Raw genomic sequence first — 25479 nt, 5'->3', positions numbered from 1 at the left:
GCCGAATTGCTGGAATTCCCTAGATTTGCCGAAGGCTTTACAAGTTGCCCATTTACATTTCCGCTAGTAGTGGCTGAGAGCTCCCGTTTTGTAGCATCCTCACCATAACGTGGTCCTACATATAAAGGTATTAACACATCATTTTATAAATGAAGCAAAAATCCCTTAAAGTTGAAGTGTCTGGCACAAGGACTAATAAGTCATAAGTGTAACTAGAGGCATGTATCGTTTGAGTTGTATGTACCCCAGAAAGACACGGTCTTAAACACAATCCATTCTTGTGGACATGGACCCATTGTAAGCAGGACCTTTTGATGAAGTTATTTCAGTTAAGGTGTGACCCGCCTCATTTGGGATGGGTCTAAATCCTCTTACTGGAGTCCCTTATAAACGGGATGAATACAGAAGAGAGGGAGGGAAAGCCACGGAAGCAGGAAGCTGAAAGCAGTGAAACCCGGAAGAGAAGGAAGAGACCAGCAGACGCCGCCATGTCCTTGCCCTGGATCCCAGGGGATCCCAGAGGAAGCCAGGATCGCCCGCAGCCGGTCTTCAGGAAGGAAGCATCGCCTTGATGATGCCTTGATTTGGACATTCTCACGGCCTCAGACTGTAAGTTAATAATTTCCCATTGTTCAAATCCAAACCCATTTCATGGTGTCTGCTCTGAGCAGCCTAGCAAACTAAAATGGGACATTTAAATCAGAGGCTATTGCTCTGTCTGCTAAACCATCTTCACTTAGAAAACCTCCATCTTGCAGCAGCCCCGAAGAGTGGACCTTACTCCACTCATGCTCTAGACAAGGAAACCACAGTTGGGGATGCTTGCCTCCCAACATCTTCCCAAACCCTACCACATCCTTCCACCTACCCCTTCACCCGTGGAGGTTCTCGGCACCCCAGGAGCCTCCCCCAATTTCCCTGGGATCGGAGAACCACAAGGGAGGTGGCACCCATGCCTGTTTTTCAGTCCTTGGGCTTTCCAGCTAGATGTTTTTAAAATACCAACACAGAAAAACCACAGAACACAAGGTTATCTGCGACTTAGCTAATTTCCTGCTGACTCAGTCAAGCTGGGGAGGAGCCAATTTCGGTAACTTCTCTGGCCTTGTGTGAAAAATATTTATTGTTGAATCGTCTCCTGTTTAATCAAAGGCCCTCAGGCCTTCCAAAGGGAAAGGTGCAGCAGGATTTCCCAGACCTGCCACTTTGCAGGGATTACCCCAGTGTAGCTTCTTCCACTATTTTTCTAGTAGGACTTGTGTTATGTCCCTCCAGAGGTCAAGTTTCCCTTCTAATTTACATAAGCCATGACAGGAATTCCAGTTTCTATTTTCACCCTGTCATGGTTTTGCTTGATGAACCAGGCAAATGACTTAACCCATCTGCACCCCTCTGTTTACCCATCTGTAAAATGGCTGGGATGAAATGCAGATAATAATTGATTTGCAAAGAGCCCAGTGCTGACTCCTCTGCAAGGAGCTTCCGGAACCTGACTCTCCCCAGAAGTGAGAAGAGGGGCGACTTGTCGGGGGCGGGGCTGCCGTGCCCCTCTCCTGGAGGCCGAACATGTGGTTCTGTGTTGACTTGAAAGGAGCCCTTTGAAATGCCAGAAAGCAACAGAGAAAGAGGCGAAGGACTTCAGGGCTCTGGAAAACTCTCTCTCTCCTACTCAATAATGCAAGAGGCTTTTTATGACTAGCTCCTGTCTGCAGAGCGAGGACTGAGGGAGGCCAGTCTCAGAGCAGGGAATTTTACAACATATTGGATTCCAAATTCCAAGGACTGGGGGCTTTAATCACGTTTCAGTTGCCTCAACAATTGCAAAGCATGACATTTTTGTGATGTGCCGGGGTACCCTGTCTTCGAGCACAATTCCAACTGCCTTACTATGACACCTTGACTTTCTTGTCCCTCCCCATCCTCGCCTAGGAATGGTTGTGTTCAGACTGGGGACTGTTCACCCACCAGCTTCAGAACGTCAATTGCTGGGATAACACCCAGTGCTCTTTAATCTGCCAGCCGCCCCTTTGTTCTCTGGAAACTGTCTGATTTCCCTGTTTCCTCCAAGCTGTGCCGGGTGGGGGTCTGGAGGAGAAGGGCAGCTAAACTCTACAGACAGGTGTCCTGTGTGGTGGCACAGGAAGGCTGGCAGGAGGGGCTTGTGCTCCTGGGTTGACAGCTCTTTGTTTGGCCCAAGTCTCTCTCTCCCATGCCCTGGAATATTCTATCAAGCTGCCTCCTGGGCAGATCTACAACTGAACTCCTCATCCCCCCTCCCCTAAAGCTGGCCCAGCCTCTGTGATCCCTATTTCAGGGAATGAGATCCCCAACGAAGAATCTGAAAAGTGCTCTGTCCCCAGTTTCCAACCAACCAGTCTCCTGGTTCCACCTGTTGACAGCTTGAAAACTTGTCACCTCCTCTCCCATCCCCCACTGCCGCAGCCCTAATTCAAGCTCCTGCTTCCCTTGTCGGGACGTCTACAGCTGTCTCCTGACCAGTCTCCTTGCCTGCAGTCTTGCCGTCATCTTGCCTTGCCTCCAGCCATCATCTTCATCACCCCCGGCCCCCAATCCCCACCCCCCCAACCCCCGGCCTTCCCTGCTCTCATTACTACAGGCACCTGAGCTACTTGCCATACCCCCTTCTCGCCCCTGGGCCTTGGAAGAGGTTGCTCCCTTGGGCTGGAAGTCTCCCCCTACCCTGCTCGCCTGCATCCCCAGGCCCCCTGCAGGTAGCTGGGGCCATGCTATGAGCTCTGGCCAAAGGACTGGGGTAGGGTGACAGATGTCATTTCCCCACTGAAGCATAAAAAAGCAGGTGTGTGCTCTCCATGTGCCGTTGGTCCCCTCTTGGTAAGCGGAGAGGCTGGTGCAGAGATTGAGGAACCCCAAGGTCAAGACCACCTCAATCACTGAGCCACTGCACAGAGGACACCTGTACGTTGAGCCTTTCAATGTGCATGGCCCGAGCATGAACAAGAAAGAAATTGCGTGTCGAGCCACTGAGATTGGGGGTTGTTTCTGTAGAAGCCAAGCCCCTCCAGATTGACTTACCTGGGGAACTTCCCTCCCTCTTTCACACAGGAGTTACTTGCTCCTGGAAGTTTCCCTCCAGGATCCCAATGGAGCTCAGGTTCCCAGCCTCTGTTTCTATGAAGCCCGGATTTCCCCAAAGGAAAAAACTGTCATTATCACTAGTCACTACCATCATCATCCTCGTGGTCATTGCCTATCATTACCGGACACATTTAAATGCTTTCCATGCACAGCTCATCTCATCTATCCCTGACAATCACCCTCTAAGTAGATACTATTTATTGTTCCCATTTTGCAGGCCAGGAAGCTGAGGCTCAGAGGGGGTATGTGGCTTGTTCAGTCACCCAGCTACTGAGGGGTAGTCTGTCCCAGGCCACAGCCAAGGGGCACCTTCCTTATCCCCTTCCATACCCCCAGTGCTTAGTGCAGGTTCCTGCACACAGTTGACACTGTAAAATGCTGTTGAGTGATTCTTGCTTCCTGATCTTCCTTTTATGCACTAGAGCCTTGGGGAGTAGAAAGGGACTGCCCAATGGGTGCTCGGGGGGAGTAGCACACTGTGTCCAGAAAGATGCCCATCATGCACGCGAGCTCCAGAGACCCAGGCCTTTCACCACATCTCATCTTGCAGAAGGCCTTTGTGACGGGGCCTTTTTTGAAAGGAACTAGGGAAGGACAGGAGGGCCTTACAGTCCCATGCCTTTCCACCACCTTGACACTTGGACCCACAGGCTTTAGCCCTTCCAGTTCTGCAATGACCCCTGGCCCACGCTCAATCCGCAGAGACCCCCGCACCTCCAGCCCTCCCACCACCACCACCACCGCCTCCAACCCCTACCCCTCAACTCCCCACCCCCACCCCTTGTACTTGCTCTTCTCAGATGAGCTGCAGGTGTCTTCCTCATTTGATTCTGAGCTGGGGGTTATGATCCCATTTCCTGGAGGAGAACACTAAGGCTGGAGATGTTGGGTCCTGCTCAGCCAGGCCTTAAGTCAGAGCCCACATGCCTTCCCAGCCTGACCCACCTCTGTTCCTGGGGCTGGGGCCCACCAGTTGAGGGCGCTGGGAGCAAGGGTGGGAGGGGAGATTGAGACTGCCCTGGCAGCCGCCCCTCTGGTGGCACATTTAGCACAAAGGAGCCATTATGCCGACTGTCCTCCTTTCTGGGCCCAAGGAAAGGCGCAGCCAAGGGAACAAGTGAGAGGACAGTGTGAAGACCCTGGGGAGGCGGGGGGTGGGGGGGCATGCTGGAAGGAGGAGAGCTGCAAGGGGAGCAAATAGTTTGGATTTTGTCTGTTATTTGCTGGCTATGTGATGCCAAGCTCTGGGGAGAAGAGAGAAAGGCTCAGTGCTGTCCCCCAGGCAGGGGCTTGTTTTACTGGCTGTGCTGGGCTGGGCAGCCACTCAGACTCCAGGAACCCAGCCCAGGTGATGGTGGTGGTTTGTTCTTCTTTTCCCACCCACCTAGACTGATTTAGGCCATGAGACGGCCAGATGGGCTTGAGTTCACCTTCCTGACTGGGTCTTGGCTTTTCCTGGAGATTAGAGAGTCCACAACCAAAGACCCTCTCCCATCCCTACCCACCATCCTACAGAGGCTGGTTCTCTTGAAGAGCTCTAGATCCTCTGCCAGGGATGGGGAGGGGACCCCTGGGAAAGGTAAATGGGCAACAGGACTCATCGGGCATCGAATCAGGTTTGAGGGATCCCATCGGGAATATCAGAGATGATATGATCAATGCACAGAGGACCACAGAGGTCAGGCCGTGGCTGGGACTTCCCCTAGGTCATTTATTCTTCCTTCTTTCCTTCCTTCCTTCCTTTTCCCCACAAACATGTGCAACATTCCCTACACTGAGGCTCCAGAGCTCCTATCAGCTGGTGGAGATGATTAGCATGGAAACAGGCCATTGCCACCCTCAGAATGGAGGGGCAGGCACAAAGCTGTGAGGGGCAGAGGGAGCCTGTGGGGGGGGGGGTAGGGGCGGGGAGCAGGAGCCTCCCTGGGTCCATCGTGTCTGGAGCAGTGAGCCTGTTTGGGGAAGGAGCTGGAGGAGAAGCTGGTGGTGTTAGGTCAGGGGTGGGTTCAGATTGTGAAGGCGCTTAGCGTACCAGGCCGGGAGAGGGTTCTCCTGCAGGTCAGAGGACGCCAACAGGGGCTTTTCAGCAGGAAGTTGACATGCTGCTGGGTTTTTAGGGGAGGTGTCAGAGGCAGGAGTCCAGCAAGGAGGCTGCTCCAATGGAGTGGAGTTGACAGATTCAGCGACCAGCTGACTGTGGGTGGTGGTAGAGAAGGAGTGGATGAAACCCAGGTTTCCAGTTGGGGATCCCAATTACAGGATTTTTGCCCTATTAACCAAAACATAAAATTCTGGAGTCAATGAGTGCTTGGGGCAAAAATCACTTTCACCAAATTTTTCCCTTCCTTGTGGTGCTCCATCTCTGAGACCTTCCCTCAGCCACTTAAGAAATCAGCCCTGTCTCCTCTACTTAGGGGGTCACAGGTGGTCTGCAGGTGAGATTTTTAATGTTAGGGGAACAAGGATCATTATAGTTTGTAGATCTGCCGTAAAAAATAGAGTAACAAACAGATTAGTTAGCTTAAGCAATAGAAATTTATTGCTTCACAATTTTGTAGGCTAGAAGTCCAAAATCAAGATGTCAGCCAGGCTGTGCTTCCTCTGATGTCTGGAGAGTTCTGGGGGTGGCTGCTGGGCATCCATAACTCAGTCTCAGCTCCATCACATGGCACGTTACTCCTTCTGTTTCCTGCCGTGTCCAAATTTCCTCTGATTATAAGGATTCCAGTCGTATGCATTAAGTTTGGCCTCACCTTAACTAATAATGTCTTCAAAGAACCCACAGGACCAGGGTTAGGGCTTGAACACATCTTTGTGGAGAACATGATTCAATCCATAGTAAGGACTGTATTGAAAATCTGATGAAAGACCCTCTCTCCAGAAATATGCTCCTAGGAAAGAGTGCTCTTAGGAAAGGTGTCCTCTTCAAAGGACCTTCTTCATCCTTGGGAACATGTCATGTCTGTGTCTGGCCATGACTCCCAGATCCACTGCAACCATCTTACCTCCAGCAAAGGATGAAGTTGACCATAGGATCATGCAGAGCTAAGCAGGTCATCCCTGTCTAGTGCATGCCCTGCTCTGAACATCTGGGTTGTGATATAACAAATGTCCTTGTTGTTTAAATCAGTTTGAGTTGAGGTCTTCTATTACTTAGCACCAAATCATCCTAAATTGATATATTAGGAGTCTGGGCCTTTTCCTGGGGGCAATGGAGAAAGATGATAAATGCTGGTGGATGGATGGATGGATGGATGGGTGGATGGATGGATGGATGGATGGGTGGATGGATGGATGGATGGATGGATGGATGGGTGGGTGGATGGATGGTTGGAGAGCTACTACCTGGTCAAAAAGCATGAGGCTACCATAAAGACTCTTCAGAAGGGGGATCCTGGAACAGGAATCTGTGGTAGGAACCACAGGCCCACCAGTTCATGCCATATCCCACCCTTGCAAAGAAGCTTCACAAGGTGGGTGAGGCTGGACATGGAGCATCCTGCCCATCCAGCTCCTGAGAGTGGGCCATGGCTTAGGACATCAGAATCCAGTGTGATATGGCTCCGGTTGGCACATTCACACAGGCACAAGCAATAATTCTCAGGAGAGGCACAACACACACTGTCTCTCCACCCACGGAGACAAGTACTGGGTCTCACTGCATCAATACACAGTCATTAGAAAGCACATTTAATTGAAAACACAACCATGTAATCATCACTTCCTTATTCTCCTTACCAGTAAACAAAGGAGGTAATCCCAGAGCTGAAACCCAGGCAGTGTCAGTGCGGGGACTTCCGAGAGCAGATGCATCACAAAATTAGGGCATTTAGCCCCAGGAGCACACTGCGTGAGGCAGCTGCCTAATGTATGCTAAATGCTCATAAAATGTTTGGTAAATAGATGACTGCACACAAGGCACTCCAGAACATCTTTGGGACATTCATATCTGGGGGGAAGGCACACGCAGTCACAGGGACCTGGGTTTGTATTCCGGCTCTGCCATTTCCTGGTTGAGTGACCCTGGGGTGGTCACTTTACTTCTCTGAATCTCAGTTTCCCCACCTGTGACATGGAAGTGGGGAGGCTATTCTTTGTGAGGATCAGATCCACATCAGGTCGAGGAGATGGCTTCCAGATTCCGTGGTGGTCAGGGGAGGCACTTGGCACTTGGGTGATATTTTCAAGGAGTCTAGCCATGAGGGGAAGGAGAGGGACAGGGTGTTGGCTGTGGGGAAGGGGGGGTCACAAGAAGAGTCATTTGATTTAAAAGAAGCAACTGCAGCCTCTTTGCATATTGATGGGAATGAACCCGTAGAGAGAGAAAAACTGATGCTGGAGAAAGAGGAGGAAATTGCTAGAGCATTGCCTTTAGAGCAGGCGAGAGAAGCAGGCAGTGTGTCCCCAGGGAGAGGATAGGAGCGGCTGGGCGCCTCTCACAGAAAGGTGAGAGCTTGGGGGCGGTCTCTTAGGCGGCTTTAATTTGCTCATTGAAATAGGTGACGGTCATCAGCTGAGAGTGGGGAGGGCTGCAGGTGATGCGGACACACTGGGGCAGGAAAGCCGGGCAAGGCTATTTGTATAATCAAGAATTCAGCTGCCCTTCATTCTGGCTCCTGGGGAGGTAAACTGGAAACACAAGGAATTTCCTGAGTGAAAGGACTGTATTTGTTATTCATGACGGGTCCCCGGACTAAACCTGATAATTTACACAAAGGAGAAGGTCTTAGGGTGGGGCCAGCCCCGGGATTAGAGGTTGAGGCTTTGAGCCCCGTCATTCCAATTTCCCAACAACAGCCCAACCCCTGGAGAGTGAGTTCAACCACGGAGGGCATCGATTCCATCAATCACGCCTGCATAAGGAGACCCCAATAAAAACCAGGGACACCGAAGCTCACGTGAGCGTCCGTGGTTGGTAAAAATATATCAAAGTGCCGGGAGGGGACACGGGGCGCCCCACCAGACCTCATCCTCTGGAGCCCTTTCGGCTGTCCTGGCCTGTATCTCTCTGCTATAATAAACCTGCAAACGTAAGTCTAGTGCTTTTCTGCTTTCTGTGAGTGGTTCTGAAGAATTATCAAACCCAAGGGCAGGGAATGGGAACCTCTTATTGCAACCAGTTGGTTAGAAGTGAGGGCAGCTCTGGGATCACCCCCCTCCCCCCAAACTTGCAGGTGGTGTCTGAAGTGAGGGCTGTAACCTCAGCCTGTGGCCTTGGCCTAACTCCCGGGAGAGGAAGTCAGAACTGCACTGCAGACCCACTTGGGGGTCATGGCCTGCAGTTTCAAAGGAGACCAGGCAGTGCAGCTGTGTGTCTTCCTCCGACCACATCTGGCTTCGGGGTTGCAGGCTGGAGCAGGCGATAGAAGGGGAGATTTAAGCAGGTTGCATTTTAGCCACACAAGCACAGCAGGGAGAAGGTCTAGGAAGGGCTGGGGTGGGGGGACAGTGGTTGCAGTGACAGCCCAGGGGATCCAGGCTGGCTGAGGATGGGGTGAGAGGAAAGGTGGAGGACCGGAGGACTGGATGTCCAGGTGGGGTCAAAGGGCTGTCAAATGGGAAGAAAGCAAGGAGGGGGACGGCTGCTCTGTGCTGTTGTTCAGTAGGGTTAGACAAATCCTACTCCATGAGTATTTGCTGAGGTTTCCTAGGAAGCCAATGTCCCACAAAGTGCAGTCAGCCAGGGGGAGAGCAGGGCCAGCTGGTCTGTTCAAGTCCACCCACCTCCCTGGAGGTTCTGACAAATAATAGGGCTCCAGTGATTACATGCTCACCTATGGGTGTCGGGCACCTTTCTAATTCACAGTCAGAGAGAGAGAAAGAGGGAGAGAGAGAGATTGAGACTCATCTCCATTCTTACACACAGGCAGTCACAAGGCTGGGGAGGGGAAATAATTTGCCTCAGGGCACAGAGGGGGTCTCAGAGCCAGATCTGTGCCCAGCCAGTCTGACTCAGGGCCAGGCTCTTAAACAGTCCCCAGCACCCCTTCCCTAGGCAGGGACCCTCACCCTGCTTCAAGGCTGGGATCCATGTCTGAGAGCCTCATCTGGTCCATCCAACAAATCCATTTCACAGCTGGGAAAGCTCAGGCCCAAAGGAGAGGAACCTTCTCAGAAGGTGATTCTGCAGTGTGTCCGGGCAGAGCTTCCAGGTTCCACGGCAAGATTTACACTTACTTCCTGAGAGACCTTTCTGAGTCACTTTGGCTTTCAGAGCCCTTGGATTCTCATCTGGGGGAGTCATCCAGCATGTGGGGTGATTTTCCCAAGGTTAAAGAGGCTTTGCTTCACAGAGGGGAATCACCTTGGCCAGGAAGATAAAGGAGGCAAATGCCTTGTAATATCTCAAGAGCTTGGCAGGGTGGAGGGCAGATCAGGGGCACCTCCCTGTCCCCACAATTATATTTCTTTGGTCCCAGCTCATGGACTGGCGCACAGCACAGCCAAGCTGCACCTTTCCTTCCCATTCTAGCAGGAAGCCAGGAGCACATCCATTTATAATTGGCTCACCATTGGCACACCACTTTCAGAGCACTGGAGTGGAATTTTTTAAGTGTCTGTTCTAATTGCCCCTGGCTCAGACCTCTGAATATAAAAAAAAGAAAAAGTCCAATAGTCATCTGTTCCACCGAGAATTAAAACAAAAAAATCCATAATACTTTAAAAAGCTACTCAATGTTATCCTAAAAACATCTTCCATTCAAAACTCATTTCAGCCTGAAAGCAAGGACTTGGGGCCCTGGGAGGAGGGTCCCGCAGAACTGGAAGAGGAGGAGGCCCCCGAGGCAGTTTCCCATGTGGTGGTTTGCTTCTGAGCAGCCGGGCTCTGGCTTCTCTTCAGATAATAGGCTCTGATCTATGCTTGATAAAATCAACAGCCTTTTGTAAAGATGACTTAGAGCTTGCAGGTTTTGTGGCTGTGGCTGAGAGCTAAGGGACCAAAGAGGATGATCCATGTCCCCAAACCCCCAGCCCACCACCCCAAGGACAGCGGCAGGCTCCACAGGAAAGAAGCCAGGGAGGGAAGCTGGCTCTCCTGACGCCCAGCGCCCTGGAACTTCCCTCCGCCGCCAGCCTCTCTGCCACCCAGCGCTAATGGGACCCAGGCCAAGGGCACACGAGGCCTGGTGTGGAAGGTTCCGGAAGGATAGGCACGCAGACAGACACTGGCCCATGGCCTGAGCAAACACAGGACCCCCAAACTCGACCAGCAGTCTCACCCCCCACCAGCCCTTAGTCCCAACATCACCCCTAACATCCCAAGGCCCCTCCTGCACTTTGCACGTGTTCTGCCCCTATAGTTTTGGGTGTGCCTGGTAACTTCCATATGACACATAATTTGCTATTTTAATATTTTAAGTGTATAATCTGTGGCATTAATTACTATTACAATGCTGAGCTGCCATCACCACCTTCCATTATTAAAACTTTCTCATCACCCCAAACAGAAACTCTGCACCCATTAAGCAGTAACTCCTCATTGCCCCTCCCTCCTGCCCCTGGCAACCTCTAACAGACTTTCTGTCTCTATGAATTTGCCTATTCTAGAAATTTCATGTAAGTGGAATCATGCAATATTTGTCCTTTCGTGTGTGGCTTATTTTACTTAGCATAATGTTTCCAAGGTTCATCCACATTGCTGCATGTCTCAGAATTCCTTTCCTTTTTACAGTGAATAATATTCCATGGTGTGGATAGACCACATTTTGTTTATCTGTCCATCCATCAGTGGACACTTGGGTTGTTTCCACCTTTTGGCTATGGTGACTAACGCTGCAATGAACATGGGTATACAAGCATCCATTCAAGTCCCTGCTTTCAGTTCTTTGGGATATATGCCCAAGAGTGGAATTGCTGAGTCCTATGGTAATTCTATGTTTTCACCTTCTGGGGAACCACCAAACTGTTTTCCCCAGCAACGGCACCATTTTCCATTCCCACCAGCAAGCATGAGAGTTGCAATTTCTCCACATCCTCACCAATACGTATTCCTTTCCGTTGCTTTAATAATAGCCCACTTATTGGGTGTGCCTCACACACTTCAGGTCTTCATTCTGCTTGGTCTGTTGGCAGCATTTGGCACTTGTGATCCCCTCTTTCTTGAACCTTCTTTTCTCCTTCTTTCCCTTGGCCTGCTTCCTACAACTCCGGCCCTTCCTTCTCCACCTGCTCTATAAAAACCCATCTTCTACCAGGACTCCAGCCCCTTCTCTTTCTGCCCAGGCTCGCTCCCTGGGAGAGCTCATCCACAGTCTTCATCTTCATTCACTCCTCAGGTATTTTAGTACCTATGTGTGCCAGGCGCCGACAGACAGGACTAGATGCTGGTGTGAGAACCAGAGCTGGGCCCAGCTCCCGGCCACCCTGGCTCCTGCAGAGCTGGTGGGACCAGAGAGGTGGAGTTGATGTGCAGGGTCCATGGAGAGAGGCTGTCACCTGTGTCCTTTTAATTTCCCAACAGTGGCAGGGTCAACCGGCAGACACCCTGCAGGGTGGCAGAAAGCACTCTTTCCTTCCCATTTGAGTGTAATATTAAAACCAGGCCCCCATAAATTAAGGAAAGATACTGTCCCCTTGTCACATTGTAAAAAAAGCAATTTTCTGCTCCTAAGAAAACAGATTCACGTCTAAGCTCATCTTGACCCCAAGAGAACCAGCATCCCACTGCACCCCAGTAGCTTTGCCTGAAGCAGAGGGAAGAAGTGGGCTGGGGCTGGGGAGGCAGGAAGCGGGGAGGGTGGGGTGGAGAAGGGGAGCACTGTGTACTAGGTCAAGCCCACTTCAGGCTGCATTAGGGAAGCCCCCCGTGCAGAGCTGGGCTGCTAGGACTCCCCACCCCTGGGCAGGGGGCCTCTTCCTGGGAGCTACAGGGTTAGGATGGGTACTTCCAGCCAACGTGGCTCCCATGTTCCCTTCTGGAACACAGAACCTCTTTTCCATCTCACCTAGAACCTCCTCCTTCCAGGAGCGCTGCCTTAACTCTTGGCCACCCCCTTGACCCCACTGTACACCTGCAGAGAGAGTGAGCTGCTGGCTCTCACTCAGCTCCTGTCTCATGGGCTGCAGATGTTTCTTTTGCTGGATTTGTTTATTCCCAAAGGAAGCCTGGCCTGGTGACTGGACCCTGGCAGACCTGGGTTCAGTCTTGGCTTTCACACTTAATAAGTGTGTTACATCCTATTAGAGCCTCAATTTCTTCATCTATAAAATGGGGCCAAAATGGAACCTACCTCTTAGGGCTGCAGGGAGGAAAGAGCTTAGCTAACTCAGCCTCCGGCACATAGCAAGTGTCAGCAAATTTTAGTTGGTTTCCCTTCTCCTGCCTGCCTTCCTGCCGACTGTCAGCTTCTCCGAAACTAGGGTTCAGGTCTTACTTTTCTTTGTTTTCTCCAGAGCATTATTCGATGCCTGGCAAGCCCTCTGCACAGTGAATGTTCTGCAAATATTTGTTACATGCATGTTAAAAATACCTAGAAGGAGAGGACACGGGATAGCTTCCCCACCTGATTTCTTGCCCAAGAATTAAAATTTAAAAGTCTTCCCCATAACTGATAAACCTGACCAACATCAACTACTCTGCAGCCATTTCCTTGGTTACAAATATACAGCACCAAATACATTCCCCTTAAACAATAGGAGGAAATGAGGGGGAGCTGGGAACACTGCCTGAATATTGCTGAATTGTTCAGAAGCCCTGACTCTGGTGGTGTGAAGAGGAGACCCTGGGAGCAGGCAGGCTTGACTGTGGAGGAAAATAGGAAATAGTGTGGGGTGTGTGTGCATGTGTGTGCTTTGTGGCATGTGTGTGTGCATAGTTTTGTGTGGGCTGTGTACGTGTGCATGTGTTGTGTATTCTGCGTGTTTGTGTGTGAGTGTGTGTGTACACACTGTGGAACGAGCTCCGTCCACAAATGAAGATCAAACCGAGGCTGCTGCAGCCCGGGATGGTTTCTGAGCCCTGGGAGCTTCCCAGGCAGGAGGCACAACTCCCTGGGATGGGAAAATGGAGTCCGTGTGAGATGTGGGGTGTTAAGAAGCCTGTAGAAAGCGCAGAATGTCCAGGGCTTCAGTATGTTCTCTCAGGGAAGCTGATTTCCATTTCTGTGGAAAGACCTGGGATTTTTCTGATATGGTCACTGATGAGACAGAAGATACAAGGGGTTGAGAACCACTGACAAGTAGAGAAAACCCTAGAACAGTGGTCAGGAGGCTGACTCCTAATCCTTGTCACACCATTGCCTTGTGATGACCAGAAACCCACACAACAGAGCACAGAAAGGGGAGTTTATTTTAAGGAACGGCAGAATTCAAGTGGACCTGGGAAGCCAGCAGGATCCAAAGCCTCTCTCTGTCTTCCCCCTTCTCTCCCTGGGCCCATGTGTTTCCTCTCACTTTTCTCTCCTTCTCTTGTTTGATCTCCCCTGTGTACATATCTCTCAGCTTTAGTGTGTCCCACCCACTGACTTGTCTTTAGGTTGCTTGGTCTAGTCTTTCATTTAATAAATATCTACAAGCTGCTACAGTGAGCCAGGCACTGTGATGCAAATGAACCAGGCAGATTGGCTCTCCCAGGCTTATACTGTAATTCAAGTTCTCAAGGGAAATAGTTTGGTCGCTGGCCAGTGAGAGAGCCGGCTGGCCTTGGGTTGGTGGCAGCCCTGGTCCAATCAGCTGCAGTGAGAAAAGTCACATGATACCAAATGACTGACTATGCTTGAGCCTTCAGTGCACTCTGAGTGGGATGTTACCAAAGAATGGCACTAAGCAGGGGCAAGGCAGCTCAAACCATGCCTGCTAGAACCGTCCTCAGTTCTTTACCAGTCACTTTAGCTCTTGGGGCTGATTCTCCTCGAAACGAGCCCTACCCCTGCTCTGCCTGCCTTGTTGGATCGTGTCATGTGGATCCACTGGAGCAGGGCTTGGTCAGCTACAGCCTGCCGGCCAAATGTAGCCTGCTGCCTGTGTTTGTAAATAAAGTTTTACTGGAACATGGCTACATTCCATCCTTTACACTTTGTCCATGGCTGCTTTTGCACTAAGCCGGCAGAGGTGAGCAGCTGTGACAGAGACTGTAGAGCACAAAACCAAAACTATTTACTATTTGGCCCTTTAAAGAAAAAGTTTGCCAGCTGTGCCTGTTTGAATGTATTATGTCCCCCAAAACACCATGTTCTTTGACGTGTTAGTGTTGATTGGGTTGAAATCCTTTGATTGAGTGTTTCCATGGAGACGTGAATCAACTGTGGGCAAGACCTTTGATTGGATAATTTCTATGGAGGGGTTACTGCACCCATTCAGGGTGGGTCTGAATTAAATCACTGGAGCCATATAAAAGAGCTGACAAACAAAAGGAACTCAGTGCTGCTGCAGCCAAGAGAGTCATTTTGGAGATGGCCATTGAAAGTAGACTTATGCTAGTCTGGAGTTTGCCTGGAAGAAACTAAGAGAATACCCCTAGACACCTAGAGAGAAACGTCCTGGGAGAAATCCATTTTGAAACATAACCTGGCAGCAAAGGAAGATGCCAGCCACATGCCTTCCCAGACAACAGAGGTGTTCCAGACACCACTGGCCTTTCTTCTTTGAAGGTACACAGTTGTTGATGCCTTAACTTGGACACTTTCATGGCCTTAAGACTGTAACCAAATAAACCCCCTTTATAAAAGCCAACCCATTGCTGGTATTTTGCATAATGGCAGCATTAGCAAACTGGAACACCAGCCCCTGAACAAGAACAACAGACATAAAAAACCCTCAAGTACCATAAAGCATTGCATAAATGTAAGGAATCGTAGTGACAACTACGTGGTCCCTCATCCTGCCAGGACTTTCTGAAAGTCAGCTCGACCCCCTGAAAAATTATCAAGCATTCCAGATGTTCTTTTCCATGGTGTCAACCTGCCAGACCATTTGCAAATATGAAGCAGAGCTGCCCTGTCCTGATCCCATGGTGTATGGGTGTGACCGCAGCCGAAGCCATCCCCATATGACACAAACCCACGCAATGACAAAGGACATACAGTTGTTCACTCAGATGTTATGTTCAGCACTTCATAATCTTCTCATTTAATCCTCCCAACAACTTTATGAGGTTAGTACGTGATTGCCCAGTTCTAGCGAAACTAAAGCTTCGAGGTAAGGGTGGAGAGTAGGTGGGACATAGTTTAGGGTAAGAGCCCGAAGAACCCAGGACGTAGGCTCTAGAGCTCCTGCCCTTCATCCCTTGGCAGAGATTTTTTTTTTAATGATCATTTTTAATCCATCCATCCAACAAACATCGGAGTGCATAATCTGTGCAAAATATGTGCTGGTTACTTTGGGTAAAGAAAGAATGACGAAAACGGTGTAGTAGCCCTTGGTTCAGGCACTGGAGGAGGATATCACCATGGACAAACATTCCAGCGCCTGGCAGAATGAAACTCGCTCTATATCAAGATTCTTACCATGGGATGCGGCAGCAAAAAGGGATAATGTTCTGGAAACTTGCTGCTGAAAAGAACTATGGATACTGGTCCCATCTGTGCTGTGGCCGAGACTGCCAGCTGTTAGCCAAGTCCTCGTCTTTCCGGGACATTTCCCATCGCAGTCATGCGGTCATGGGACAGCCTCCTCCTTGGTGGCCTGAGAGTGGGAGCGATGTGTAAACTTCCAGGCCTGGCCCATGAAAACCCTCCACACACTGTCCTTGGTGCTCTTTCTTCTTCCAGCCGACTGGAATGAGACAACCCCCATGAGACTGTGGACGTCACACGTTCAAGGTGACAGAGACCTTGGTCATCAAAAGCACCTGTTGGAGGACAGCTGCCCAAGTAGAGGCACTCGCACTGGGTTCTTACACAAATGAGAACAAAGTCCAATCATGTTGAACCAGTGAGGCTGGGGGGCTTGTTTGTTATAGGAGCCAGTGTTGTCTAACACAACCAGTTCCTAGCTTATCAATAAACTCACATGTGGATCTTATTTGACATCTGGGTGCTGAACTCCATCCTGGATGTTCTGATCTGGAGCTTCACCCGGGAGTCCACAGGTTGCAAAAGTTTCCCAGATGATTCTGATGTAAACTCCATTGTCATTCACCAGCGTCTTGACAAACTCCCCCCTTTTACCGATGGAGGAAAAGGAGACCCAGGGAGGAAGTGATTTGTACCAGATCACACGGCTGGTCAGGGTCAGAAATGGACCCAGAACTTAGGTCTCCTGACACCTAATAGCATATATGATGGATCTTCTTATTCAGCCCCACAGCTACAAGCCTCCAATGCCAACACTCAGAGGATATGTGCCGAGTAGATAGTCTGTTGACAGGGTTCTCTATATTTTGAGAAGTCTATTATCTGATTTTTAGGGTCAAAACATTATGCTCATGTGTTTACGCCTTTCCCACTTAAAATGCCCTTTCCCTAGGGTTAGGGTCGGCTCACGTTCCCATTCTCTGTACGGCCTTACCTGACCATTTACTTTTTTTTTTTAAGCAGTTTTATTTACACACCATATAATCCCCCCAATCAATGACTGTCAATATAATCATAGAGTTGTGCATTCATCACCATAATCAATTTCAGAACATTTTCATTACTCCCAAAAGAAAATCCCCCGTACCCTTTATACCCACTATTATTGACATTTAGTTTGGTGTGGTACGTTTGTCACAATAGATGAGAGAATATTAAAATATTACTGTTCACTGTAGTCCATAGTTGCATACCACCCTATTATTAACACCTCGTAATAGTGGCGCACATTTGTTCTAGTTCTTGGAAGAGCATTCTTATATTTGTACTATTAACCACATTCATTGCCCACACCAGGGTGCACTACATTCATTAACCACATTCATTGCCCACACCAGGGTTCACTATGTTATATTGTCCCATGTTTTCCTTCTAGCAATATACACGACCCTAAACTTCCCCTTTCTACCACGCACACACCATTCAGTGCTGTTAATTATACTCACAATAGTGTGCTACCATCACCTCTATCCATTTCTGTTCTGGTTTGCTAATGCTGCCTTTTTGCAAAACACCAGAAATGGATCAGCTTTTATAAAGGGGGTTCATTTGGTTACAAAGTTACAGTCTTAATGCCATAAAGTGTCCAAGGTAAGTCATCAACAACCGGGTACCTTCACTGGAGGATGGCCAATGGCGTTCAGAAAACCTCTGTTAGCTGGGAAGGCACGTGGCTGGCGTCTGCTCCAAAGTTCTGGTTTCAAAATGGCTTTCTCCTAGGGCGTTCCTCTTTAGGCTGCAGCTCCTCAAAAATGTCATTCTTAGTTGCTCTTGGGACATTTGTCCTCTCTTAGCTTCTCCAGAGCAAAAGTCTGCTTTCAAAGGCCATCTCCAAAATGTTGCTCTGTAAACTACAGCTCCTCTCTCAGCTCCTGTGCGTTCTTCAGTGTCCCTCTTGGCTGTACCAAGCTTGCTCCTTCTGTCTGAGCTTATATAGTGCTTCAGTGAACTAATCAAGGCCCACGCTGAATGGGCGGGGTACACCTCCATGGAAATTATCCAGTCAGAGTCATCACCTACAATTGGGTGGGTCCCATCTCCATGGAAACATTCAGTCAAAGCATTACAATCTAATCAACACTAATATGTCTGCCCACACAAGATTGCATCAAAGATAATGGCATTTTGGGGGACATAATACATTCAAACTGGCACAATTTCCAAACATTTACAATGCACCTTATTAAAAATTCTGTACAAATTAAGCATCAGCTTCCCATTCTCTACCCTCATTTATCTCCTGGTAACTTACATTCTAGATATTAACTCCATGAGTTTGATCATTTACTTTTATGGTCGGTATATTCCCCATTCACTTCCTCCATACACAGCAACACCACACACTCACATGCACACGCATATGCGCACACATGCACGGACACGCACACACACACACGCACACACATATTTCAGCCAGCATTGTTGGAGAAGGTGTGCCAAACTAAATCAAATATCCTAGATCTCTAATGACCACACTTCAGGACACTAGTTTGTAAAATTTCAACCACTTTGGTAAAAAACCTTGATAAGATGTTGCCTGCACTTTTTGGATTCTCATGTCAGTAGGCTGACTACCATTTTATCAATGCTTGTGATGACTGTTAGGAGCTTGAGCTAATTCAGAGTTGACATCATTTGCTCTAGAATGCCAGGCACTAACAACCCCAGGCTATGGGCTTCTAAATGGGCCATTTCTTTGGCTTCTTTGGCTCTATCTGTTGGTGCATCTCATGATTGCAGACATGCTCTCTCTGCTAACGTGTGCCTTAAGATGCACAGATGTTGTGGGAAGACCCGGGAGTGGAGTGGAGGAGAGGGTCCCATTTCCCTGCAGAGTAAAGTGCTGGGTTTTTGCAGAGCCCAAGGGCTTACTTTACTTACTGCTACAACTCCCAGTTGTTCCAGAACTCAAGTTTGTTCTAGAGCTTAGGTTTGTTGAAAGCCTGATTTCTGGATTGGCGGAGTATTAGAACGATCACATGTTGTACACTCACTTGGCCTGGTTGTACACACACTCATCCTGGTTGTACAGTCACTCACATTGGTTGCACACTCATTTATCCTAGTTGTACACTCGCTTACCCTGATTGTACACTCATCCTGGCTGTACACTCACTCCAGTTGTACACTCTCTAGTCCTGGTTGGATACTCACTCACCCTGGTTGTATGCTCACGTGTCCCAGTTGTACACTCCCTCATGCTGGCTGCACATTCATTTGTCCTGGTTGTAGACTCACTCATCTTGGTTGTACATTCACTCAACACTGGTTGCACACTCACTTGTCCTGGTTGCACACTAACTGTGCCGCCCCTGGCTATACACAGACTTCCCTGCTTGTACACTGACTTGCTCTGGTTGTGCATGAATTTGTCTTGGTTATACCCTAACTTGCACTTGACATGTGTCCTTGTCAACCCCTCTCTATAGTTTCTCTCGTGTCTGTGTCTCCTAAGCCCAACTGTGAGCCATTGGAGTCTGAGAGGCGTCACAAGCATCTTTGGCTCGTCCCGTCCCCTCCCCGTGTCCCTGGCTCAGCACCCAGGGCGACCCAATAGGTAGTAGGTTCTCAGTCATTGTGATCAACAGTTCTCAGGTCCAGCTCAGGGCAAATGCTGTCAGATTTTATGTTGACTTTTTCTGAAATATGTTCCTAGCTGCAAGTCGGTGAACAGTTATAGAACAGCAGTCGCCTCTGGGAACATTATCCTCAATGAAAGGATTTAGATTCATTAGATTTCTGCATTTACTAAGGAAAAAAATTACCCAGAGAGCTCTGAAGAAAATTCCATTCCATATTTTAAAGTCAAAGCCTGGATTCTTAATTTCCTAATGGATTTATAACGGGAGGGAAATTACCCCTTAATAGGACATTCCTGTTAGACACCAAAGCTATTCTAGTGTGGGGTTCAGCTGTGTGCCCTCCTAGCTGCACAGCCCTAGTCTGCTGAGTGCTACTATGGACCTGGAGATTGGAGAGGCATCTGGATTGGGGTTCAGCTGCTTCCCCAGGGTGAGCCGACCTGGCTCTCCCAGCTAGAACCTCTGCAATACCCACAGGCCCAGACCTCCCTGGCAGGTTCCTGGGGGTGACTGCTCCAGGCACCCAGCTGGGCATCCGGCCCCCTAGAACTCTGCGATGGAAGATAGACACCAGCAGCCTGGGGATTTAAAGCCTCAAGAAGGAGCCTAAGAGATGGCCTCATTCAACCCTCTTGTTAAGGGTAAGGACTGGGAGGCCCAGAGACAACCTTTTAGGGGCTTGTCCGAGGTCACACAGCGAACAGGATGCAAAGCCGAGACTGGACATCAAAGCCCTTCTTCTCCAATAAGCTTTCATTTCTTTCACTGTTCACCTGTGTTAGAAAACCCGTGGCCCTGGTCTCATGGGCTCATGGCCTAGCTCTTGCTGCCTCTCGGCCACAGACCTCTCGTGGTGGGGTAGGGGGAGGCTGCAGTGGAGCTAGAAAGAGAACTCTACAAGAACTGTAGAGCCCCTTCTCTATGGGATGTCCCCTGATTCTCACAGTGGAATCTCTGTTTGGCTCTACCTCCCAGAATCATGTAACTGGAGCTCCCTAAAAGAAAAGGGGTGTGGTGTTTGGCTCTGAGCAGATCCCAATTTAAATGCACACTGTATTTTTTTTGTTTTTTTTTTTGGCTTTTATAAAGGGGGTTTATTTGATTGCATAGTTCCAGTCTTAAGGCCATAAAGCGTCCATCAACAAAGGGTACCTTCACTGGAGAAAGGCCATTGGCACCCAGAAAATCTCTGTTAGCTGGGAAGGCACGTGGCTGGAGTCTGCTTGCTCCTAGGTTGCATTTCAAAATGGCGCTCTCCAAAATGTCTGCATCACCTTCTGACGGCTGTCCTCAAAATGTCTGTCTCAGCTCCAGCTCGCTATGAGCTCCTCTGTCTGAGCTTATACAGTGCTCCAGAAAACTAAACAAGGCCCATGCTGAATGGGCGGGGCCACACCTCCATGGAAATTATCCAGTCAGAGTTATCACCTATGGTTGGGTGGGTCACGTCTCCATGGACACTGAACAAATAGGTTCCAACCAAACCCACACTAATATGTCTGCCCCCACAGGAACACATTAAATAACATGGCTTTTTCTGGGGGACATAAATATACAAACTGGCACACCAGGTGATGGCTGTAATGCAATGGCACATGTAGCAAGTTAACAAATATGTTAGCATACTGTATTTTTATTTCCAAACTATGGCATCTAAGATTCAGATAGGTTCAGAGATCTCCGAACCTCCATCTCGTAAGTGGTGAGCTGGGACCAAATCCTCCCACTGCTCCAGTTCGGCAACCCGGGGGTGAGGCCAGAGGCAACCCAGTCTGGCAGAGGATCCCCTTCCGCTCACCTTTGACCCATACTGGCAAGCAGGAAATGGCTCTGTGGCTACTCTCTGGGGAATCTATTTCCAGAAGCTTCCGTTTTGCTCCCACACTAGCAGATTGAGCCTTCCCATGCCGGAAATTGGCTCTGTGCTTGGTTCGCGTTGCCTGGCCCTCAAGACCTTGGACCTTATCATGTTTATCATGTTCTTGGACACCAGCTTTTGGACCTGAAACCTCACAACAGGAGAACCCAGGCTCCCCAGAGACCACCTGCCCTAAGGACTGAGAGAATTCTCTCCTAGGGACAGAAGGTTAATGCAAATCCTTCTGGACTGGATGGAGACCCAGAGCCACTGTGGGGACATGTAGGAACTCCTCAGTCATCCTGCCCAGGGGCCCGTGAACAGGTAAGGCAGCACTTTTTTTTCAGTGTTCATATTTGGAGCAGCAGGGATGAGGTCTTTGGGCCAGCACTTCAAGTCCTTTATCGGGAACCCACTACTCTCCTGGATGCCAACGGTTGCCTGTTAGATCCATGGAGAGCAATGGGGAATCCATCTCCGGAGTCTCAGGCTCAGGGTCCTCTTAGAGCCCTCCCTGCAGCTGTGTCCCAATCCCAGAATGCTAGTTCAACACCAAAGGAAACTCGCAGGCTGGTCCTCCACTCACAGGGTGAGTGTGAAGGCCTTAGGAAGGTGCCGTCTCCTCCTGCACCCGCCTTGCCAGCTCTGGCTCACAGCTCTGAGCCAGGTGAGCAGGTGGAACGCGACAAGAGTGGCTCACCAGTCCAGCTCTGGTGCTCTGGACACAGGGAGGACAGCGAAGGGGTCAGCGTTGTGCAGCCGAGACAGCACAAGCTTTATGTCACACGGACCCCATGTCTCAGCTGGAGACCTTCCCTGGGCACCTGGAATCACCTCTATGAGGCTTGATTTCCAGTTTGTAAATCAAGTGATTGGGAGGAAGAACTGAGACAAGCTGAGTCAGCCCATGCCTGGTGTGGGATTTGCTGAGCAACCAGGTGGCTTTTCCAGCCCCAGATCCACAATGTACCTTCCCACCAGCGTCCCACTGGCCACTGCCTTCAGAGCAGCCCTCCTGCTGGGGTGGGGCAGCCGAGGCCTCCTGCCCTGTCACCAGCCAGCCAGCCTTCCCTGGGCGCTGGCCGAGAAGCCCAAGAACCTCAGCCCCGGGGAACGCAAGTCTCCTGGGACAGGCCCTGCCATCCAGGGCTTTCTCTAAGTAACCGACCAGCCCCTAGAAGGAGCCAGGGAGTCAGGGCAGGGTTTGCCCAACCCTGAGCCTCACCCCACGAGGCCCACTTGGCTGGCCCCAGAGCTTGGAGTCGGGAGGTGGGGAAGTTTGGCCTCCCACAGAAATAAGTGTCAAGCCTTTGAGTTATTTATCAAATCTGCATGGTTTACATGCAGCAGGCCAGGGAGGGCTTCACTGAGGGTCTCTGCCCTGACCAGCCTCTTCAACCCTGGATCGTCACCTGCCCCCATCTCCAGCCCCTGTATGACCCCATGGGCTGCCATCCCCTGAGTTCCTCTTCTGGTGAAAGACGATGACCAAGCACACCCTGAGGTTTGTGAGACTCACTGTGCTGACATGGAGAAAGCCTGGCCATGGCCTACTTGTGGGTGCCATCCCGGGCTGGGGGTGGGGCCGGGGTGAGCTCAGGGGAGTCCAGTTTCCTGGGGGGATGGGGGGTGGCTGAGAACCATCTGGAACCACCTGGAGAAGGACAGAATCAGTGCACGCCAGCCCAGGAGAGGTCTGTGGGTGGGCAAATGGTTTGCTGCAGCCACGGGGCAGTGGGGGTGGGGCCAAAATGAGAATCGGGTCTCGGACTCCACCCAGTGCTACTTCCTTCACCCTGAGCTGCCTCAACTTGGCCTCCCTGCCCCACCCCTGAGAGGGCCTGTCCATGATGGAAATCAGGGCTCCTGGAAGGGGAGGGGCTTGCTGGGGAGTGGGCAGGCTGGGGGGCTGGGGACACCCGTAGCAGGAAGCTGCAAGAGACATGGGTGGGGTGGGATGGACGGTGATGGGTGCATCATCTGCCAACTGTGAGCAGGTCAGGCACTGACCCCCTGGAACCCAAGTCACCTCTGCTTAATGGGGTAACGATCTAACAGTCGGGCCTGCCTTTGACAGCTGTCGAGAGCTTGTAGAGTTAACATGTGACAAGCAGCCGTTAGAGGGGCTCTTTCCTTGCCTCCCCTCTGCAGTGCACAGGCCATTTCAGCCTGTCCTCCCCTCCTCTGCCCAGGGCCACCTCTGTCACATTCTTTGTCTCTTCTCCCTGCTGCCCTCAGCCCACCCATCTCCTTCCACACTCTTCCTCTCTCCCAAACCTCAAGCCAGGATCATTCACGCCTCCCAGTGACCTCCCTTAGAGGCCTGGCTGGGAGGGAGCAGCCGGCACTGGGGTGTTGGCTCCCTGAGGGCCCAGTTGACCTCCCTAGGGGGGCCACAACACCCAGAAGGGGCAAGCAATTTTCTCTCCCTGCACCCCAACCTCACGGGCTCTCCCCAGACAGCCCCTCTGCTCCCCGTTGTTCAACCTTCTGGGCATCCTCATCTTTAAATTGAAGGTGTGAATTAGACCAACTCCAAAGGTTTTTCTGGCCTGAACCTGCTAAACGTGCAAGGCCCAGAGCCCAGAAGGCAGGCGCCAGCCTCGCAAACCCCAAGCCCTGAGCCCTGCCCGAGCAGCTCTCCCGCACCTTAACTGGCCCCGTCTTGCACAGCTCTCCGAACAATCATTTGCCCTTTTCCCCTTTGCTACTGAAATGATGCTTTTTCACTCCCAAGTGCTCCCATGGGGAGGTGCAGCCCCATGCACCCAGCAAAGCCAGACAGGAGCAGCGAGGGATGACCAGCCCCATCCTGTGTCCTCCGGGTCATTCCGAGAACACAGCCTGTCAATCCAATCCCTCCCAGCGGCCGTGCATAATCCAGAAGCTTCGTTCCTCTCTGCGTGGTGCCCTGGGACGTCCAAGGCCATAATGGAAGAGTTAAAATCTTCCTGGGAAGCTGCTGCTCTCGGCTCCAATGGGGGTAATTGATGTAATCAGGGGTTTCCAATTATGATTTGTGATGCAATTTTGATCTCCCTTTCAAATGCTCCCAAGATGTTTGCAGAAGTGCCCAGGTCCTTGATATCTCTTTCCCTCTCAGGAGTCCCACCCACTTATGCCCAGTCCTTTTATCATTCAAGAAAGAGCCCACATTTCTGGGGTCCAGGGCAGGAGGGGGAGGGTGGACAGCAAGGGCTGGGCAAGAGACCCACCTGGAGACCTCACCATGGCTTTAATGGAAGGCTGGGCCACCACCTTTCAGCCTATACTTTCTCTTTCTCATTCTGTTTTAAGTAAAATTGAGGTGAAATTCATATAACATAAAATTAACCATTTTAAAGTGAACAATTCAGTGGCATTTAGTGCATTTGCAATGTTGTGCAACCACAGCTTCAACCTAGTACCAAAATATTCTCATGCCACCCAGAGAAAAACCTGCCCCCCTTAAGCAGCTGCCGTCCACCTGCCCATAGCCCCCAACATCACCAATCTACTCCCTCTCTACAGATTTACCTGGTCTGGATGTTCCATACAAATGCTGTCATAAAATATGTGAGCTTGTGTGCCTGGCTTCTTTCACTCAGCAGGATATTTTCAAGATTCGTCCATGTTGCAGCACGGCTCAGAACTTCATTCTTACAGCTGAATAATATCCCATTGTGGGGACAGACCACATTTTGTTTACCCATTGACAGAGATTGGGCTATTCCCACTTTTTGGCTCTTGTCCATAGCTCTGAACAAGTGTTTTTTGAGTCCTTGTTTTAATTCTTAGGTAATTCTATACACCTAGGAATGGAATTGCTGGGTCAATTGCTGATGCTATATTCAACTTCTCGAGGGACTGCCAAATTGCTTTCCCCTCCTTTCCCTTTTCTATAGAGCCATTCTCAGTCTTCAAAGAATTTGAAACGAAATCGTCTGATTTGAGGGCTGGAAAGGGCAGCAGGAGTCCGGTCCTCGCTCCCAGGAGCCGTGGCTGGGATGGCCGACGCTTCTACTGACCCAGAGCCGTTGGCACCCAGGCACCTGGCCCTCGCGTGGCCCTCCCAGCGGCCCAGGGAGGCAGGCCGGCAGTGGCCCTGTGTGTCACAGGTGTGCCACCTGTGCCCCTGAGAGGGGAGGAGCTTGCCCAGTGTCACTCACACATGTGGGACCCAGACTCAGAGCCAAACTCTCCAAACACCGATCTCTCCCGGCTGCCCCTACGGCTGCCACCTCTTGTCAACAAGCGGGCTGGCACTGAGAGCCCCCTTCCCTCCCCCATCCTTACACGCTCCAGGAGTGGGGTCTCTCCTCCCGCGGGAGGGGGGAACTGGGCAGCCACCGGCCCTGCTCGCCTAGTAGAAGGACAGAGGCAAGGAATACTGGGCAACCTCCCTCCTCACCCTCCTTCTTCCTGCCACGTC

At 50.5% G+C, this 25479-nt stretch overlaps 1 long non-coding RNA gene across 1 annotated transcript; it reads left to right on the top strand.

The window, feature by feature from the left end:
- The first annotated feature begins 469 nt into the window (after positions 1-469).
- Positions 470-24606, top strand: LOC119510350. Its single transcript, XR_005211885.1, has 3 exons — positions 470-609; positions 21288-21392; positions 23806-24606. It is a non-coding gene; the product is annotated as an uncharacterized LOC119510350 (long non-coding RNA).
- The last annotated feature ends 873 nt before the right edge of the window (positions 24607-25479 follow it).

This window comes from Choloepus didactylus, chromosome 15, assembly GCF_015220235.1.
Source record: "Choloepus didactylus isolate mChoDid1 chromosome 15, mChoDid1.pri, whole genome shotgun sequence".
Lineage (NCBI taxonomy): Eukaryota > Metazoa > Chordata > Mammalia > Pilosa > Megalonychidae > Choloepus > Choloepus didactylus.
The sequence above is the reverse complement of the archived record's forward strand: the minus strand, read 5'-3'. Positions and strand labels throughout refer to the sequence as shown.